The following is an 18,836-nucleotide window of genomic DNA, read 5'->3' on the forward strand; positions in this document are numbered from 1 at the left end:
AAAGTATTTAAAAACTTTGACAAAAAGGTAAAAAAGTTGTTGGGAGCCAACAACACGCGGTGTTCCCAAGCGGTCCCCCATCTAAGTACTAACCGCGCCCGCTATCCCGACGCTGCTTAATTTCGGTGATCGGACGAGAACCGATGTATTCAGCGTGGTATGGTCGTTGGCATATGGATTTCCTAGAATTCGTTATATGAGTAAACTACTCTTTCACGTAAGTGAGATTGGGACTATAGCCGGAGTAAAATTTCAGTTTTTATCCGGAGGCAAATTTGCACAGTCTCTTCATCACAGCCATCAGCTGTTCAACAGTTAAGCTCTTATTTCGCTATTTCGCATTTAAAATATATGTATTTCTTTAATTGATATTATCTTTTAAATGTATCTGCAAGTTTGCAGATACAATATCTAATCCTATTACCCATAATACCGCGCATAAGTGACTCACAAAACGTAGTAGATACTATTTAACACTCTAATGTACTGGCTTATTTTAGATACTTAGATACTTTTTTTTGCTTACTATCTACCTTCGTATTCCGATACTTGTGCAATGTTGTGTATACTGCCCAAACAAAAAAAAATGAGACTTTCTGAAAAAAAAAAAATAAAAAACAACAACAACTAGGAAAGTATTTAAAAACTTTGACAAAAAGGTAAAAAAGTTTTTGGGAGCCAACAACACGCGGTGTTCCCAAGCGGTCCCCCATCTAAGTACTAACCGCGCCCGCTATCCCGACGCTGCTTAATTTCGGTGATCGGACGAGAACCGATGTATTCAGCGTGGTATGGTCGTTGGCATATGGATTTCCTAGAATTCGTTATATGAGTAAACTACTCTTTCACGTAAGTGAGTTTGGGACTATAGCCGGAGTAAAATTTCAGTTTTCATCCGGAGGCAAATTTGCACAGTCTCTTCATCACAGCCATCAGCTGTTCAACAGTTAAGCTCTTATTTCGCTATTTCGCATTTAAAATATATGTATTTCTTTAATTGATATTATCTTTTAAATGTATCTGCAAGTTTGCAGATACAATATCTAATCCTATTTCTCATAATACCGCGCATAGTGACTCACAAAACGTAGTAGATACTATTTAACACTCTAATGTACTGGCTTATTTTAGATACTTAGATACTTTTTTTTGCTTACTATCTACCTTCGTATTCCGATACTTGTGCAATGTTGTGTATACTGCCCAAAAAAAAAATGAGACTTTCTGAAAAAAAAAAAATAAAAAAACAACAACAACTAGGAAAGTATTTAAAAACTTTGACAAAAAGGTAAAAAAGTTGTTGGGAGCCAACAACACGCGGTGTTCCCAAGCGGTCCCCCATCTAAGTACTAACCGCGCCCGCTATCCCGACGCTGCTTAATTTCGGTGATCGGACGAGAACCGATGTATTCAGCGTGGTATGGTCGTTGGCATATGGATTTCCTAGAATTCGTTATATGAGTAAACTACTCTTTCACGTAAGTGAGATTGGGACTATAGCCGGAGTAAAATTTCAGTTTTTATCCGGAGGCAAATTTGCACAGTCTCTTCATCACAGCCATCAGCTGTTCAACAGTTAAGCTCTTATTTCGCTATTTCGCATTTAAAATATATGTATTTCTTTAATTGATATTATCTTTTAAATGTATCTGCAAGTTTGCAGATACAATATCTAATCCTATTTCCCATAATACCGCGCATAAGTGACTCACAAAACGTAGTAGATACTATATAACACTCTAATGTACTGGCTTATTTTAGATACTTAGATGCTTTTTTTTGCTTACTATCTACCTTCGTATTCCGATACTTGTGCAATGTTGAGTATACTGCCCAAAAAAAATGAGACTTTCTGAAAAAAAAAAAAAATAAAAAACAACAACAACTAGGAAAGTATTTAAAAACTTTGACAAAAGGTAAAAAAAGTTGTTGGGAGCCAACAACACGCGGTGTTCCCAAGCGGTCCCCCATCTAAGTACTAACCGCGCCCGCTATCCCGACGCTGCTTAATTTCGGTGATCGGACGAGAACCGATGTATTCAGCGTGGTATGGTCGTTGGCATATGGATTTCCTAGAATTCGTTATATGAGTAAACTACTCTTTCACGTAAGTGAGATTGGGACTATAGCCGGAGTAAAATTTCAGTTTTTATCCGGAGGCAAATTTGCACAGTCTCTTCATCACAGCCATCAGCTGTTCAACAGTTAAGCTCTTATTTCGCTATTTCGCATTTAAAATATATGTATTTCTTTAATTGATATTATCTTTTAAATGTATCTGCAAGTTTGCAGATACAATATCTAATCCTATTTCTCATAATACCGCGCATAGTGACTCACAAAACGTAGTAGATACTATTTAACACTCTAATGTACTGGCTTATTTTAGATACTTAGATGCTTTTTTTGGCTTACTATCTACCTTCGTATTCCGATACTTGTGCAATGAGACTTTCTGAAAAAAAAAAAAAAATAAAAAACAACAACAACTAGGAAAGTATTTAAAAACTTTGACAAAAAGGTAAAAAAGTTGTTGGGAGCCAACAACACGCGGTGTTCCCAAGCGGTCCCCCATCTAAGTACTAACCGCGCCCGCTATCCCGACGCTGCTTAATTTCGGTGATCGGACGAGAACCGATGTATTCAGCGTGGTATGGTCGTTGGCATATGGATTTCCTAGAATTCGTTATATGAGTAAACTACTCTTTCACGTAAGTGAGTTTGGGACTATAGCCGGAGTAAAATTTCAGTTTTTATCCGGAGGCAAATTTGCACAGTCTCTTCATCACAGCCATCAGCTGTTCAACAGTTAAGCTCTTATTTCGCTATTTCGCATTTAAAATATATGTATTTCTTTAATTGATATTATCTTTTAAATGTATCTGCAAGTTTGCAGATACAATATCTAATCCTATTTCCCATAATACCGCGCATAAGTGACTCACAAAACGTAGTAGATACTATATAACACTCTAATGTACTGGCTTATTTTAGATACTTAGATGCTTTTTTTTTTGCTTACTATCTACCTTCGTATTCCGATACTTGTGCAATGTTGAGTATACTGCCCAAAAAAAATGAGACTTTCTGAAAAAAAAAAAAAAAATAAAAAACAACAACAACTAGGAAAGTATTTAAAAACTTTGACAAAAGGTAAAAAAAGTTGTTGGGAGCCAACAACACGCGGTGTTCCCAAGCGGTCCCCCATCTAAGTACTAACCGCGCCCGCTATCCCGACGCTGCTTAATTTCGGTGATCGGACGAGAACCGATGTATTCAGCGTGGTATGGTCGTTGGCATATGGATTTCCTAGAATTCGTTATATGAGTAAACTACTCTTTCACGTAAGTGAGATTGGGACTATAGCCGGAGTAAAATTTCAGTTTTTATCCGGAGGCAAATTTGCACAGTCTCTTCATCACAGCCATCAGCTGTTCAACAGTTAAGCTCTTATTTCGCTATTTCGCATTTAAAATATATGTATTTCTTTAATTGATATTATCTTTTAAATGTATCTGCAAGTTTGCAGATACAATATCTAATCCTATTTCTCATAATACCGCGCATAGTGACTCACAAAACGTAGTAGATACTATATAACACTCTAATGTACTGGCTTATTTTAGATACTTAGATACTTTTTTTTGCTTACTATCTACCTTCGTATTCCGATACTTGTGCAATGTTGTGTATACTGCCCAAAAAAAAAATGAGACTTTCTGAAAAAAAAAAAAATAAAAAAACAACAACAACTAGGAAAGTATTTAAAAACTTTGACAAAAAGGTAAAAAAGTTGTTGGGAGCCAACAACACGCGGTGTTCCCAAGCGGTCCCCCATCTAAGTACTAACCGCGCCCGCTATCCCGACGCTGCTTAATTTCGGTGATCGGACGAGAACCGATGTATTCAGCGTGGTATGGTCGTTGGCATATGGATTTCCTAGAATTCGTTATATGAGTAAACTACTCTTTCACGTAAGTGAGATTGGGACTATAGCCGGAGTAAAATTTCAGTTTTTATCCGGAGGCAAATTTGCACAGTCTGTTCATCACAGCCATCAGCTGTTCAACAGTTAAGCTCTTATTTCGCTATTTCGCATTTAAAATATATGTATTTCTTTAATTGATATTATCTTTTAAATGTATCTGCAAGTTTGCAGATACAATATCTAATCCTATTTCTCATAATACCGCGCATAGTGACTCACAAAACGTAGTAGATACTATTTAACACTCTAATGTACTGGCTTATTTTAGATACTTAGATGCTTTTTTTGCTTACTATCTACCTTCGTATTCCGATACTTGTGCAATGAGACTTTCTGACAAAAAAAAAAATAAAAAACAACAACAACTAGGAAAGTATTTAAAAACTTTGACAAAAAGGTAAAAAAGTTGTTGGGAGCCAACAACACGCGGTGTTCCCAAGCGGTCCCCCATCTAAGTACTAACCGCGCCCGACGCTGCTTAATTTCGGTGATCGGACGAGAACCGATGTATTCAGCGTGGTATGGTCGTTGGCATATGGATTTCCTAGAATTCGTTATATGAGTAAACTACTCTTTCACGTAAGTGAGATTGGGACTATAGCCGGAGTAAAATTTCAGTTTTTATCCGGAGGCAAATTTGCACAGTCTCTTCATCACAGCCATCAGCTGTTCAACAGTTAAGCTCTTATTTCGCTATTTCGCATTTAAAATATATGTATTTCTTTAATTGATATTATCTTTTAAATGTATCTGCAAGTTTGCAGATACAATATCTAATCCTATTTCTCATAATACCGCGCATAGTGACTCACAAAACGTAGTAGATACTATTTAACACTCTAATGTACTGGCTTATTTTAGATACTTAGATGCTTTTTTTGGCTTACTATCTACCTTCGTATTCCGATACTTGTGCAATGAGACTTTCTGAAAAAAAAAAAATAAAAAACAACAACAACTAGGAAAGTATTTAAAAACTTTGACAAAAAGGTAAAAAAGTTGTTGGGAGCCAACAACACGCGGTGTTCCCAAGCGGTCCCCCATCTAAGTACTAACCGCGCCCGCTATCCCGACGCTGCTTAATTTCGGTGATCGGACGAGAACCGATGTATTCAGCGTGGTATGGTCGTTGGCATATGGATTTCCTAGAATTCGTTATATGAGTAAACTACTCTTTCACGTAAGTGAGTTTGGGACTATAGCCGGAGTAAAATTTCAGTTTTTATCCGGAGGCAAATTTGCACAGTCTCTTCATCACAGCCATCAGCTGTTCAACAGTTAAGCTCTTATTTCGCTATTTCGCATTTAAAATATATGTATTTCTTTAATTGATATTATCTTTTAAATGTATCTGCAAGTTTGCAGATACAATATCTAATCCTATTTCCCATAATACCGCGCATAAGTGACTCACAAAACGTAGTAGATACTATATAACACTCTAATGTACTGGCTTATTTTAGATACTTAGATGCTTTTTTTTGCTTACTATCTACCTTCGTATTCCGATACTTGTGCAATGTTGAGTATACTGCCCAAAAAAAATGAGACTTTCTGAAAAAAAAAAAAAATAAAAAACAACAACAACTAGGAAAGTATTTAAAAACTTTGACAAAAGGTAAAAAAAGTTGTTGGGAGCCAACAACACGCGGTGTTCCCAAGCGGTCCCCCATCTAAGTACTAACCGCGCCCGCTATCCCGACGCTGCTTAATTTCGGTGATCGGACGAGAACCGATGTATTCAGCGTGGTATGGTCGTTGGCATATGGATTTCCTAGAATTCGTTATATGAGTAAACTACTCTTTCACGTAAGTGAGATTGGGACTATAGCCGGAGTAAAATTTCAGTTTTTATCCGGAGGCAAATTTGCACAGTCTCTTCATCACAGCCATCAGCTGTTCAACAGTTAAGCTCTTATTTCGCTATTTCGCATTTAAAATATATGTATTTCTTTAATTGATATTATCTTTTAAATGTATCTGCAAGTTTGCAGATACAATATCTAATCCTATTTCTCATAATACCGCGCATAGTGACTCACAAAACGTAGTAGATACTATTTAACACTCTAATGTACTGGCTTATTTTAGATACTTAGATACTTTTTTTTGCTTACTATCTACCTTCGTATTCCGATACTTGTGCAATGTTGTGTATACTGCCCAAACAAAAAAAATGAGACTTTCTGAAAAAAAAAAAATAAAAAACAACAACAACTAGGAAAGTATTTAAAAACTTTGACAAAAAGGTAAAAAAGTTTTTGGGAGCCAACAACACGCGGTGTTCCCAAGCGGTCCCCCATCTAAGTACTAACCGCGCCCGCTATCCCGACGCTGCTTAATTTCGGTGATCGGACGAGAACCGATGTATTCAGCGTGGTATGGTCGTTGGCATATGGATTTCCTAGAATTCGTTATATGAGTAAACTACTCTTTCACGTAAGTGAGATTGGGACTATAGCCGGAGTAAAATTTCAGTTTTTATCCGGAGGCAAATTTGCACAGTCTCTTCATCACAGCCATCAGCTGTTCAACAGTTAAGCTCTTATTTCGCTATTTCGCATTTAAAATATATGTATTTCTTTAATTGATATTATCTTTTAAATGTATCTGCAAGTTTGCAGATACAATATCTAATCCTATTTCCCATAATACCGCGCATAAGTGACTCACAAAACGTAGTAGATACTATTTAACACTCTAATGTACTGGCTTATTTTAGATACTTAGATACTTTTTTTTGCTTACTATCTACCTTCGTATTCCGATACTTGTGCAATGTTGTGTATACTGCCCAAACAAAAAAAATGAGACTTTCTGAAAAAAAAAAAATAAAAAACAACAACAACTAGGAAAGTATTTAAAAACTTTGACAAAAAGGTAAAAAAGTTTTTGGGAGCCAACAACACGCGGTGTTCCCAAGCGGTCCCCCATCTAAGTACTAACCGCGCCCGCTATCCCGACGCTGCTTAATTTCGGTGATCGGACGAGAACCGATGTATTCAGCGTGGTATGGTCGTTGGCATATGGATTTCCTAGAATTCGTTATATGAGTAAACTACTCTTTCACGTAAGTGAGTTTGGGACTATAGCCGGAGTAAAATTTCAGTTTTCATCCGGAGGCAAATTTGCACAGTCTCTTCATCACAGCCATCAGCTGTTCAACAGTTAAGCTCTTATTTCGCTATTTCGCATTTAAAATATATGTATTTCTTTAATTGATATTATCTTTTAAATGTATCTGCAAGTTTGCAGATACAATATCTAATCCTATTTCTCATAATACCGCGCATAGTGACTCACAAAACGTAGTAGATACTATTTAACACTCTAATGTACTGGCTTATTTTAGATACTTAGATACTTTTTTTTGCTTACTATCTACCTTCGTATTCCGATACTTGTGCAATGTTGTGTATACTGCCCAAAAAAAAAAATGAGACTTTCTGAAAAAAAAAAAATAAAAAAACAACAACAACTAGGAAAGTATTTAAAAACTTTGACAAAAAGGTAAAAAAGTTGTTGGGAGCCAACAACACGCGGTGTTCCCAAGCGGTCCCCCATCTAAGTACTAACCGCGCCCGCTATCCCGACGCTGCTTAATTTCGGTGATCGGACGAGAACCGATGTATTCAGCGTGGTATGGTCGTTGGCATATGGATTTCCTAGAATTCGTTATATGAGTAAACTACTCTTTCACGTAAGTGAGTTTGGGACTATAGCCGGAGTAAAATTTCAGTTTTTATCCGGAGGCAAATTTGCACAGTCTCTTCATCACAGCCATCAGCTGTTCAACAGTTAAGCTCTTATTTCGCTATTTCGCATTTAAAATATATGTATTTCTTTAATTGATATTATCTTTTAAATGTATCTGCAAGTTTGCAGATACAATATCTAATCCTATTTCCCATAATACCGCGCATAAGTGACTCACAAAACGTAGTAGATACTATATAACACTCTAATGTACTGGCTTATTTTAGATACTTAGATGCTTTTTTTTGCTTACTATCTACCTTCGTATTCCGATACTTGTGCAATGTTGAGTATACTGCCCAAAAAAAATGAGACTTTCTGAAAAAAAAAAAAAATAAAAAACAACAACAACTAGGAAAGTATTTAAAAACTTTGACAAAAGGTAAAAAAAGTTGTTGGGAGCCAACAACACGTGGTGTTCCCAAGCGGTCCCCCATCTAAGTACTAACCGCGCCCGCTATCCCGACGCTGCTTAATTTCGGTGATCGGACGAGAACCGATGTATTCAGCGTGGTATGGTCGTTGGCATATGGATTTCCTAGAATTCGTTATATGAGTAAACTACTCTTTCACGTAAGTGAGATTGGGACTATAGCCGGAGTAAAATTTCAGTTTTTATCCGGAGGCAAATTTGCACAGTCTCTTCATCACAGCCATCAGCTGTTCAACAGTTAAGCTCTTATTTCGCTATTTCGCATTTAAAATATATGTATTTCTTTAATTGATATTATCTTTTAAATGTATCTGCAAGTTTGCAGATACAATATCTAATCCTATTTCTCATAATACCGCGCATAGTGACTCACAAAACGTAGTAGATACTATTTAACACTCTAATGTACTGGCTTATTTTAGATACTTAGATACTTTTTTTTGCTTACTATCTACCTTCGTATTCCGATACTTGTGCAATGTTGTGTATACTGCCCAAAAAAAAATATGAGACTTTCTGAAAAAAAAAAATAAAAAAACAACAACAACTAGGAAAGTATTTAAAAACTTTGACAAAAAGGTAAAAAAGTTGTTGGGAGCCAACAACACGCGGTGTTCCCAAGCGGTCCCCCATCTAAGTACTAACCGCGCCCGCTATCCCGACGCTGCTTAATTTCGGTGATCGGACGAGAACCGATGTATTCAGCGTGGTATGGTCGTTGGCATATGGATTTCCTAGAATTCGTTATATGAGTAAACTACTCTTTCACGTAAGTGAGATTGGGACTATAGCCGGAGTAAAATTTCAGTTTTTATCCGGAGGCAAATTTGCACAGTCTCTTCATCACAGCCATCAGCTGTTCAACAGTTAAGCTCTTATTTCGCTATTTCTCATTTAAAATATATGTATTTCTTTAATTGATATTATCTTTTAAATGTATCTGCAAGTTTGCAGATACAATATCTAATCCTATTTCTCATAATACCGCGCATAGTGACTCACAAAACGTAGTAGATACTATTTAACACTCTAATGTACTGGCTTATTTTAGATACTTAGATACTTTTTTTTGCTTACTATCTACCTTCGTATTCCGATACTTGTGCAATGTTGTGTATACTGCCCAAAAAAAAATATGAGACTTTCTGAAAAAAAAAAATAAAAAAACAACAACAACTAGGAAAGTATTTAAAAACTTTGACAAAAAGGTAAAAAAGTTGTTGGGAGCCAACAACACGCGGTGTTCCCAAGCGGTCCCCCATCTAAGTACTAACCGCGCCCGCTATCCCGACGCTGCTTAATTTCGGTGATCGGACGAGAACCGATGTATTCAGCGTGGTATGGTCGTTGGCATATGGATTTCCTAGAATTCGTTATATGAGTAAACTACTCTTTCACGTAAGTGAGTTTGGGACTATAGCCGGAGTAAAATTTCAGTTTTTATCCGGAGGCAAATTTGCACAGTCTCTTCATCACAGCCATCAGCTGTTCAACAGTTAAGCTCTTATTTCGCTATTTCGCATTTAAAATATATGTATTTCTTTAATTGATATTATCTTTTAAATGTATCTGCAAGTTTGCAGATACAATATCTAATCCTATTTCCCATAATACCGCGCATAAGTGACTCACAAAACGTAGTAGATACTATATAACACTCTAATGTACTGGCTTATTTTAGATACTTAGATGCTTTTTTTTGCTTACTATCTACCTTCGTATTCCGATACTTGTGCAATGTTGAGTATACTGCCCAAAAAAATGAGACTTTCTGAAAAAAAAAAAAAAAATAAAAAACAACAACAACTAGGAAAGTATTTAAAAACTTTGACAAAAGGTAAAAAAAGTTGTTGGGAGCCAACAACACGCGGTGTTCCCAAGCGGTCCCCCATCTAAGTACTAACCGCGCCCGCTATCCCGACGCTGCTTAATTTCGGTGATCGGACGAGAACCGATGTATTCAGCGTGGTATGGTCGTTGGCATATGGATTTCCTAGAATTCGTTATATGAGTAAACTACTCTTTCACGTAAGTGAGATTGGGACTATAGCCGGAGTAAAATTTCAGTTTTTATCCGGAGGCAAATTTGCACAGTCTCTTCATCACAGCCATCAGCTGTTCAACAGTTAAGCTCTTATTTCGATATTTCGCATTTAAAATATATGTATTTCTTTAATTGATATTATCTTTTAAATGTATCTGCAAGTTTGCAGATACAATATCTAATCCTATTTCTCATAATACCGCGCATAGTGACTCACAAAACGTAGTAGATACTATTTAACACTCTAATGTACTGGCTTATTTTAGATACTTAGATACTTTTTTTTGCTTACTATCTACCTTCGTATTCCGATACTTGTGCAATGTTGTGTATACTGCCCAAAAAAAAATATGAGACTTTCTGAAAAAAAAAAAATAAAAAAACAACAACAACTAGGAAAGTATTTAAAAACTTTGACAAAAAGGTAAAAAAGTTGTTGGGAGCCAACAACACGCGGTGTTCCCAAGCGGTCCCACATCTAAGTACTAACCGCGCCCGCTATCCCGACGCTGCTTAATTTCGGTGATCGGACGAGAACCGATGTATTCAGCGTGGTATGGTCGTTGGCATATGGATTTCCTAGAATTCGTTATATGAGTAAACTACTCTTTCACGTAAGTGAGATTGGGACTATAGCCGGAGTAAAATTTCAGTTTTTATCCGGAGGCAAATTTGCACAGTCTCTTCATCACAGCCATCAGCTGTTCAACAGTTAAGCTCTTATTTCGCTATTTCGCATTTAAAATATATGTATTTCTTTAATTGATATTATCTTTTAAATGTATCTGCAAGTTTGCAGATACAATATCTAATCCTATTTCTCATAATACCGCGCATAGTGACTCACAAAACGTAGTAGATACTATTTAACACTCTAATGTACTGGCTTATTTTAGATACTTAGATACTTTTTTTTGCTTACTATCTACCTTCGTATTCCGATACTTGTGCAATGTTGTGTATACTGCCCAAAAAAAAAAATGAGACTTTCTGAAAAAAAAAAAAAATAAAAAAACAACAACAACTAGGAAAGTATTTAAAAACTTTGACAAAAAGGTAAAAAAGTTGTTGGGAGCCAACAACACGCGGTGTTCCCAAGCGGTCCCCCATCTAAGTACTAACCGCGCCCGCTATCCCGACGCTGCTTAATTTCGGTGATCGGACGAGAACCGATGTATTCAGCGTGGTATGGTCGTTGGCATATGGATTTCCTAGAATTCGTTATATGAGTAAACTACTCTTTCACGTAAGTGAGTTTGGGACTATAGCCGGAGTAAAATTTCAGTTTTTATCCGGAGGCAAATTTGCACAGTCTCTTCATCACAGCCATCAGCTGTTCAACAGTTAAGCTCTTATTTCGCTATTTCGCATTTAAAATATATGTATTTCTTTAATTGATATTATCTTTTAAATGTATCTGCAAGTTTGCAGATACAATATCTAATCCTATTTCCCATAATACCGCGCATAAGTGACTCACAAAACGTAGTAGATACTATATAACACTCTAATGTACTGGCTTATTTTAGATACTTAGATGCTTTTTTTTGCTTACTATCTACCTTCGTATTCCGATACTTGTGCAATGTTGAGTATACTGCCCAAAAAAAATGAGACTTTCTGAAAAAAAAAAAAAAATAAAAAACAACAACAACTAGGAAAGTATTTAAAAACTTTGACAAAAGGTAAAAAAAGTTGTTGGGAGCCAACAACACGCGGTGTTCCCAAGCGGTCCCCCATCTAAGTACTAACCGCGCCCGCTATCCCGACGCTGCTTAATTTCGGTGATCGGACGAGAACCGATGTATTCAGCGTGGTATGGTCGTTGGCATATGGATTTCCTAGAATTCGTTATATGAGTAAACTACTCTTTCACGTAAGTGAGATTGGGACTATAGCCGGAGTAAAATTTCAGTTTTTATCCGGAGGCAAATTTGCACAGTCTCTTCATCACAGCCATCAGCTGTTCAACAGTTAAGCTCTTATTTCGCTATTTCGCATTTAAAATATATGTATTTCTTTAATTGATATTATCTTTTAAATGTATCTGCAAGTTTGCAGATACAATATCTAATCCTATTTCTCATAATACCGCGCATAGTGACTCACAAAACGTAGTAGATACTATTTAACACTCTAATGTACTGGCTTATTTTAGATACTTAGATACTTTTTTTTGCTTACTATCTACCTTCGTATTCCGATACTTGTGCAATGTTGTGTATACTGCCCAAAAAAAAATATGAGACTTTCTGAAAAAAAAAAATAAAAAAACAACAACAACTAGGAAAGTATTTAAAAACTTTGACAAAAAGGTAAAAAAGTTGTTGGGAGCCAACAACACGCGGTGTTCCCAAGCGGTCCCCCATCTAAGTACTAACCGCGCCCGCTATCCCGACGCTGCTTAATTTCGGTGATCGGACGAGAACCGATGTATTCAGCGTGGTATGGTCGTTGGCATATGGATTTCCTAGAATTCGTTATATGAGTAAACTACTCTTTCACGTAAGTGAGATTGGGACTATAGCCGGAGTAAAATTTCAGTTTTTATCCGGAGGCAAATTTGCACAGTCTCTTCATCACAGCCATCAGCTGTTCAACAGTTAAGCTCTTATTTCGCTATTTCGCATTTAAAATATATGTATTTCTTTAATTGATATTATCTTTTAAATGTATCTGCAAGTTTGCAGATACAATATCTAATCCTATTTCCCATAATACCGCGCATAAGTGACTCACAAAACGTAGTAGATACTATTTAACACTCTAATGTACTGGCTTATTTTAGATACTTAGATACTTTTTTTTGCTTACTATCTACCTTCGTATTCCGATACTTGTGCAATGTTGTGTATACTGCCCAAACAAAAAAAATGAGACTTTCTGAAAAAAAAAAAATAAAAAACAACAACAACTAGGAAAGTATTTAAAAACTTTGACAAAAAGGTAAAAAAGTTTTTGGGAGCCAACAACACGCGGTGTTCCCAAGCGGTCCCCCATCTAAGTACTAACCGCGCCCGCTATCCCGACGCTGCTTAATTTCGGTGATCGGACGAGAACCGATGTATTCAGCGTGGTATGGTCGTTGGCATATGGATTTCCTAGAATTCGTTATATGAGTAAACTACTCTTTCACGTAAGTGAGTTTGGGACTATAGCCGGAGTAAAATTTCAGTTTTCATCCGGAGGCAAATTTGCACAGTCTCTTCATCACAGCCATCAGCTGTTCAACAGTTAAGCTCTTATTTCGCTATTTCGCATTTAAAATATATGTATTTCTTTAATTGATATTATCTTTTAAATGTATCTGCAAGTTTGCAGATACAATATCTAATCCTATTTCTCATAATACCGCGCATAGTGACTCACAAAACGTAGTAGATACTATTTAACACTCTAATGTACTGGCTTATTTTAGATACTTAGATACTTTTTTTTGCTTACTATCTACCTTCGTATTCCGATACTTGTGCAATGTTGTGTATACTGCCCAAAAAAAAAATGAGACTTTCTGAAAAAAAAAAATAAAAAAACAACAACAACTAGGAAAGTATTTAAAAACTTTGACAAAAAGGTAAAAAAGTTGTTGGGAGCCAACAACACGCGGTGTTCCCAAGCGGTCCCCCATCTAAGTACTAACCGCGCCCGCTATCCCGACGCTGCTTAATTTCGGTGATCGGACGAGAACCGATGTATTCAGCGTGGTATGGTCGTTGGCATATGGATTTCCTAGAATTCGTTATATGAGTAAACTACTCTTTCACGTAAGTGAGTTTGGGACTATAGCCGGAGTAAAATTTCAGTTTTTATCCGGAGGCAAATTTGCACAGTCTCTTCATCACAGCCATCAGCTGTTCAACAGTTAAGCTCTTATTTCGCTATTTCGCATTTAAAATATATGTATTTCTTTAATTGATATTATCTTTTAAATGTATCTGCAAGTTTGCAGATACAATATCTAATCCTATTTCCCATAATACCGCGCATAAGTGACTCACAAAACGTAGTAGATACTATATAACACTCTAATGTACTGGCTTATTTTAGATACTTAGATGCTTTTTTTTGCTTACTATCTACCTTCGTATTCCGATACTTGTGCAATGTTGAGTATACTGCCCAAAAAAAATGAGACTTTCTGAAAAAAAAAAAAAATAAAAAACAACAACAACTAGGAAAGTATTTAAAAACTTTGACAAAAGGTAAAAAAAGTTGTTGGGAGCCAACAACACGCGGTGTTCCCAAGCGGTCCCCCATCTAAGTACTAACCGCGCCCGCTATCCCGACGCTGCTTAATTTCGGTGATCGGACGAGAACCGATGTATTCAGCGTGGTATGGTCGTTGGCATATGGATTTCCTAGAATTCGTTATATGAGTAAACTACTCTTTCACGTAAGTGAGATTGGGACTATAGCCGGAGTAAAATTTCAGTTTTTATCCGGAGGCAAATTTGCACAGTCTCTTCATCACAGCCATCAGCTGTTCAACAGTTAAGCTCTTATTTCGCTATTTCGCATTTAAAATATATGTATTTCTTTAATTGATATTATCTTTTAAATGTATCTGCAAGTTTGCAGATACAATATCTAATCCTATTTCTCATAATACCGCGCATAGTGACTCACAAAACGTAGTAGATACTATTTAACACTCTAATGTACTGGCTTATTTTAGATACTTAGATACTTTTTTTTGCTTACTATCTACCTTCGTATTCCGATACTTGTGCAATGTTGTGTATGCTGCCCAAAAAAAAATATGAGACTTTCTGAAAAAAAAAAATAAAAAAACAACAACAACTAGGAAAGTATTTAAAAACTTTGACAAAAAGGTAAACAAGTTTTTGGGAGCCAACAACACGCGGTGTTCCCAAGCGGTCCCCCATCTAAGTACTAACCGCGCCCGCTATCCCGACGCTGCTTAATTTCGGTGATCGGACGAGAACCGATGTATTCAGCGTGGTATGGTCGTTGGCATATGGATTTCCTAGAATTCGTTATATGAGTAAACTACTCTTTCACGTAAGTGAGATTGGGACTATAGCCGGAGTAAAATTTCAGTTTTTATCCGGAGGCAAATTTGCACAGTCTCTTCATCACAGCCATCAGCTGTTCAACAGTTAAGCTCTTATTTCGCTATTTCGCATTTAAAATATATGTATTTCTTTAATTGATATTATCTTTTAAATGTATCTGCAAGTTTGCAGATACAATATCTAATCCTATTTCTCATAATACCGCGCATAGTGACTCACAAAACGTAGTAGATACTATTTAACACTCTAATGTACTGGCTTATTTTAGATACTTAGATACTTTTTTTTGCTTACTATCTACCTTCGTATTCCGATACTTGTGCAATGTTGTGTATACTGCCCAAAAAAAAATATGAGACTTTCTGAAAAAAAAAAAATAAAAAAACAACAACAACTAGGAAAGTATTTAAAAACTTTGACAAAAAGGTAAAAAAGTTGTTGGGAGCCAACAACACGCGGTGTTCCCAAGCGGTCCCCCATCTAAGTACTAACCGCGCCCGCTATCCCGACGCTGCTTAATTTCGGTGATCGGACGAGAACCGATGTATTCAGCGTGGTATGGTCGTTGGCATATGGATTTCCTAGAATTCGTTATATGAGTAAACTACTCTTTCACGTAAGTGAGTTTGGGACTATAGCCGGAGTAAAATTTCAGTTTTTATCCGGAGGCAAATTTGCACAGTCTCTTCATCACAGCCATCAGCTGTTCAACAGTTAAGCTCTTATTTCGCTATTTCGCATTTAAAATATATGTATTTCTTTAATTGATATTATCTTTTAAATGTATCTGCAAGTTTGCAGATACAATATCTAATCCTATTTCCCATAATACCGCGCATAAGTGACTCACAAAACGTAGTAGATACTATATAACACTCTAATGTACTGGCTTATTTTAGATACTTAGATGCTTTTTTTTGCTTACTATCTACCTTCGTATTCCGATACTTGTGCAATGTTGAGTATACTGCCCAAAAAAATGAGACTTTCTGAAAAAAAAAAAAAAAATAAAAAACAACAACAACTAGGAAAGTATTTAAAAACTTTGACAAAAGGTAAAAAAAGTTGTTGGGAGCCAACAACACGCGGTGTTCCCAAGCGGTCCCCCATCTAAGTACTAACCGCGCCCGCTATCCCGACGCTGCTTAATTTCGGTGATCGGACGAGAACCGATGTATTCAGCGTGGTATGGTCGTTGGCATATGGATTTCCTAGAATTCGTTATATGAGTAAACTACTCTTTCACGTAAGTGAGATTGGGACTATAGCCGGAGTAAAATTTCAGTTTTTATCCGGAGGCAAATTTGCACAGTCTCTTCATCACAGCCATCAGCTGTTCAACAGTTAAGCTCTTATTTCGCTATTTCGCATTTAAAATATATGTATTTCTTTAATTGATATTATCTTTTAAATGTATCTGCAAGTTTGCAGATACAATATCTAATCCTATTTCTCATAATACCGCGCATAGTGACTCACAAAACGTAGTAGATACTATTTAACACTCTAATGTACTGGCTTATTTTAGATACTTAGATACTTTTTTTTGCTTACTATCTACCTTCGTATTCCGATACTTGTGCAATGTTGTGTATACTGCCCAAAAAAAAATATGAGACTTTCTGAAAAAAAAAAATAAAAAAACAACAACAACTAGGAAAGTATTTAAAAACTTTGACAAAAAGGTAAAAAAGTTGTTGGGAGCCAACAACACGCGGTGTTCCCAAGCGGTCCCCCATCTAAGTACTAACCGCGCCCGCTATCCCGACGCTGCTTAATTTCGGTGATCGGACGAGAACCGATGTATTCAGCGTGGTATGGTCGTTGGCATATGGATTTCCTAGAATTCGTTATATGAGTAAACTACTCTTTCACGTAAGTGAGATTGGGACTATAGCCGGAGTAAAATTTCAGTTTTTATCCGGAGGCAAATTTGCACAGTCTCTTCATCACAGCCATCAGCTGTTCAACAGTTAAGCTCTTATTTCGCTATTTCGCATTTAAAATATATGTATTTCTTTAATTGATATTATCTTTTAAATGTATCTGCAAGTTTGCAGATACAATATCTAATCCTATTTCCCATAATACCGCGCATAAGTGACTCACAAAACGTAGTAGATACTATTTAACACTCTAATGTACTGGCTTATTTTAGATACTTAGATGCTTTTTTTTGCTTACTATCTACCTTCGTATTCCGATACTTGTGCAATGTTGTGTATACTGCCCAAACAAAAAAAATGAGACTTTCTGAAAAAAAAAAAATAAAAAACAACAACAACTAGGAAAGTATTTAAAAACTTTGACAAAAAGGTAAAAAAGTTTTTGGGAGCCAACAACACGCGGTGTTCCCAAGCGGTCCCCCATCTAAGTACTAACCGCGCCCGCTATCCCGACGCTGCTTAATTTCGGTGATCGGACGAGAACCGATGTATTCAGCGTGGTATGGTCGTTGGCATATGGATTTCCTAGAATTCGTTATATGAGTAAACTACTCTTTCACGTAAGTGAGTTTGGGACTATAGCCGGAGTAAAATTTCAGTTTTCATCCGGAGGCAAATTTGCACAGTCTCTTCATCACAGCCATCAGCTGTTCAACAGTTAAGCTCTTATTTCGCTATTTCGCATTTAAAATATATGTATTTCTTTAATTGATATTATCTTTTAAATGTATCTGCAAGTTTGCAGATACAATATCTAATCCTATTTCTCATAATACCGCGCATAGTGACTCACAAAACGTAGTAGATACTATTTAACACTCTAATGTACTGGCTTATTTTAGATACTTAGATACTTTTTTTTGCTTACTATCTACCTTCGTATTCCGATACTTGTGCAATGTTGTGTATACTGCCCAAAAAAAAAAATGAGACTTTCTGAAAAAAAAAAAATAAAAAAACAACAACAACTAGGAAAGTATTTAAAAACTTTGACAAAAAGGTAAAAAAGTTGTTGGGAGCCAACAACACGCGGTGTTCCCAAGCGGTCCCCCATCTAAGTACTAACCGCGCCCGCTATCCCGACGCTGCTTAATTTCGGTGATCGGACGAGAACCGATGTATTCAGCGTGGTATGGTCGTTGGCATATGGATTTCCTAGAATTCGTTATATGAGTAAACTACTCTTTCACGTAAGTGAGTTTGGGACTATAGCCGGAGTAAAATTTCAGTTTTTATCCGGAGGCAAATTTGCACAGTCTCTTCATCACAGCCATCAGCTGTTCAACAGTTAAGCTCTTATTTCGCTATTTCGCATTTAAAATATATGTATTTCTTTAATTGATATTATCTTTTAAATGTATCTGCAAGTTTGCAGATACAATATCTAATCCTATTTCCCATAATACCGCGCATAAGTGACTCACAAAACGTAGTAGATACTATATAACACTCTAATGTACTGGCTTATTTTAGATACTTAGATGCTTTTTTTTGCTTACTATCTACCTTCGTATTCCGATACTTGTGCAATGTTGAGTATACTGCCCAAAAAAAATGAGACTTTCTGAAAAAAAAAAAAAATAAAAAACAACAACAACTAGGAAAGTATTTAAAAACTTTGACAAAAGGTAAA

General features: G+C 36.4%; 1 non-coding gene and 29 pseudogenes across 1 annotated transcript; all 30 read right to left on the bottom strand.

Annotated features, from left to right (window-relative positions):
* Positions 1-44: 44 nt before the first annotated feature.
* Positions 45-171, bottom strand: LOC128921008 (5S ribosomal RNA; annotated as a pseudogene).
* Positions 172-676: 505 nt separating this feature from the next.
* On the bottom strand, positions 677-803 carry LOC128921009 (5S ribosomal RNA; annotated as a pseudogene).
* A 502-nt stretch (positions 804-1,305) lies between these two features.
* Positions 1,306-1,432, bottom strand: LOC128921011 (5S ribosomal RNA; annotated as a pseudogene).
* Positions 1,433-1,934: 502 nt separating this feature from the next.
* Positions 1,935-2,061, bottom strand: LOC128921012 (5S ribosomal RNA; annotated as a pseudogene).
* A 477-nt stretch (positions 2,062-2,538) lies between these two features.
* LOC128921013 (5S ribosomal RNA) lies at positions 2,539-2,665 on the bottom strand (annotated as a pseudogene).
* Positions 2,666-3,171: 506 nt separating this feature from the next.
* Positions 3,172-3,298, bottom strand: LOC128921014 (5S ribosomal RNA; annotated as a pseudogene).
* A 503-nt stretch (positions 3,299-3,801) lies between these two features.
* LOC128921015 (5S ribosomal RNA) lies at positions 3,802-3,928 on the bottom strand (annotated as a pseudogene).
* Positions 3,929-4,402: 474 nt separating this feature from the next.
* Positions 4,403-4,521, bottom strand: LOC128920632 (5S ribosomal RNA). The gene has a single exon (XR_008470669.1). It is a non-coding gene; the product is annotated as a 5S ribosomal RNA (ribosomal RNA).
* Positions 4,522-4,995: 474 nt separating this feature from the next.
* LOC128921017 (5S ribosomal RNA) lies at positions 4,996-5,122 on the bottom strand (annotated as a pseudogene).
* A 502-nt stretch (positions 5,123-5,624) lies between these two features.
* LOC128921018 (5S ribosomal RNA) lies at positions 5,625-5,751 on the bottom strand (annotated as a pseudogene).
* A 503-nt stretch (positions 5,752-6,254) lies between these two features.
* LOC128921019 (5S ribosomal RNA) lies at positions 6,255-6,381 on the bottom strand (annotated as a pseudogene).
* Positions 6,382-6,885: 504 nt separating this feature from the next.
* Positions 6,886-7,012, bottom strand: LOC128921020 (5S ribosomal RNA; annotated as a pseudogene).
* Positions 7,013-7,515: 503 nt separating this feature from the next.
* Positions 7,516-7,642, bottom strand: LOC128921021 (5S ribosomal RNA; annotated as a pseudogene).
* Positions 7,643-8,144: 502 nt separating this feature from the next.
* LOC128920801 (5S ribosomal RNA) lies at positions 8,145-8,271 on the bottom strand (annotated as a pseudogene).
* Positions 8,272-8,773: 502 nt separating this feature from the next.
* Positions 8,774-8,900, bottom strand: LOC128921022 (5S ribosomal RNA; annotated as a pseudogene).
* Positions 8,901-9,402: 502 nt separating this feature from the next.
* Positions 9,403-9,529, bottom strand: LOC128921023 (5S ribosomal RNA; annotated as a pseudogene).
* Positions 9,530-10,032: 503 nt separating this feature from the next.
* Positions 10,033-10,159, bottom strand: LOC128921024 (5S ribosomal RNA; annotated as a pseudogene).
* A 503-nt stretch (positions 10,160-10,662) lies between these two features.
* LOC128920781 (5S ribosomal RNA) lies at positions 10,663-10,789 on the bottom strand (annotated as a pseudogene).
* A 505-nt stretch (positions 10,790-11,294) lies between these two features.
* Positions 11,295-11,421, bottom strand: LOC128921025 (5S ribosomal RNA; annotated as a pseudogene).
* Positions 11,422-11,924: 503 nt separating this feature from the next.
* On the bottom strand, positions 11,925-12,051 carry LOC128921026 (5S ribosomal RNA; annotated as a pseudogene).
* Positions 12,052-12,553: 502 nt separating this feature from the next.
* On the bottom strand, positions 12,554-12,680 carry LOC128921028 (5S ribosomal RNA; annotated as a pseudogene).
* Positions 12,681-13,184: 504 nt separating this feature from the next.
* LOC128921029 (5S ribosomal RNA) lies at positions 13,185-13,311 on the bottom strand (annotated as a pseudogene).
* Positions 13,312-13,812: 501 nt separating this feature from the next.
* Positions 13,813-13,939, bottom strand: LOC128921030 (5S ribosomal RNA; annotated as a pseudogene).
* A 502-nt stretch (positions 13,940-14,441) lies between these two features.
* On the bottom strand, positions 14,442-14,568 carry LOC128921031 (5S ribosomal RNA; annotated as a pseudogene).
* A 502-nt stretch (positions 14,569-15,070) lies between these two features.
* Positions 15,071-15,197, bottom strand: LOC128921032 (5S ribosomal RNA; annotated as a pseudogene).
* A 503-nt stretch (positions 15,198-15,700) lies between these two features.
* On the bottom strand, positions 15,701-15,827 carry LOC128921033 (5S ribosomal RNA; annotated as a pseudogene).
* A 503-nt stretch (positions 15,828-16,330) lies between these two features.
* LOC128921034 (5S ribosomal RNA) lies at positions 16,331-16,457 on the bottom strand (annotated as a pseudogene).
* A 502-nt stretch (positions 16,458-16,959) lies between these two features.
* LOC128921035 (5S ribosomal RNA) lies at positions 16,960-17,086 on the bottom strand (annotated as a pseudogene).
* A 504-nt stretch (positions 17,087-17,590) lies between these two features.
* On the bottom strand, positions 17,591-17,717 carry LOC128921036 (5S ribosomal RNA; annotated as a pseudogene).
* Positions 17,718-18,220: 503 nt separating this feature from the next.
* On the bottom strand, positions 18,221-18,347 carry LOC128921037 (5S ribosomal RNA; annotated as a pseudogene).
* Between the last annotated feature and the right edge of the window lie 489 nt (positions 18,348-18,836).

Source organism: Zeugodacus cucurbitae, chromosome 3 (genome assembly GCF_028554725.1).
Source record: "Zeugodacus cucurbitae isolate PBARC_wt_2022May chromosome 3, idZeuCucr1.2, whole genome shotgun sequence".
Taxonomy (NCBI): domain Eukaryota; kingdom Metazoa; phylum Arthropoda; class Insecta; order Diptera; family Tephritidae; genus Zeugodacus; species Zeugodacus cucurbitae.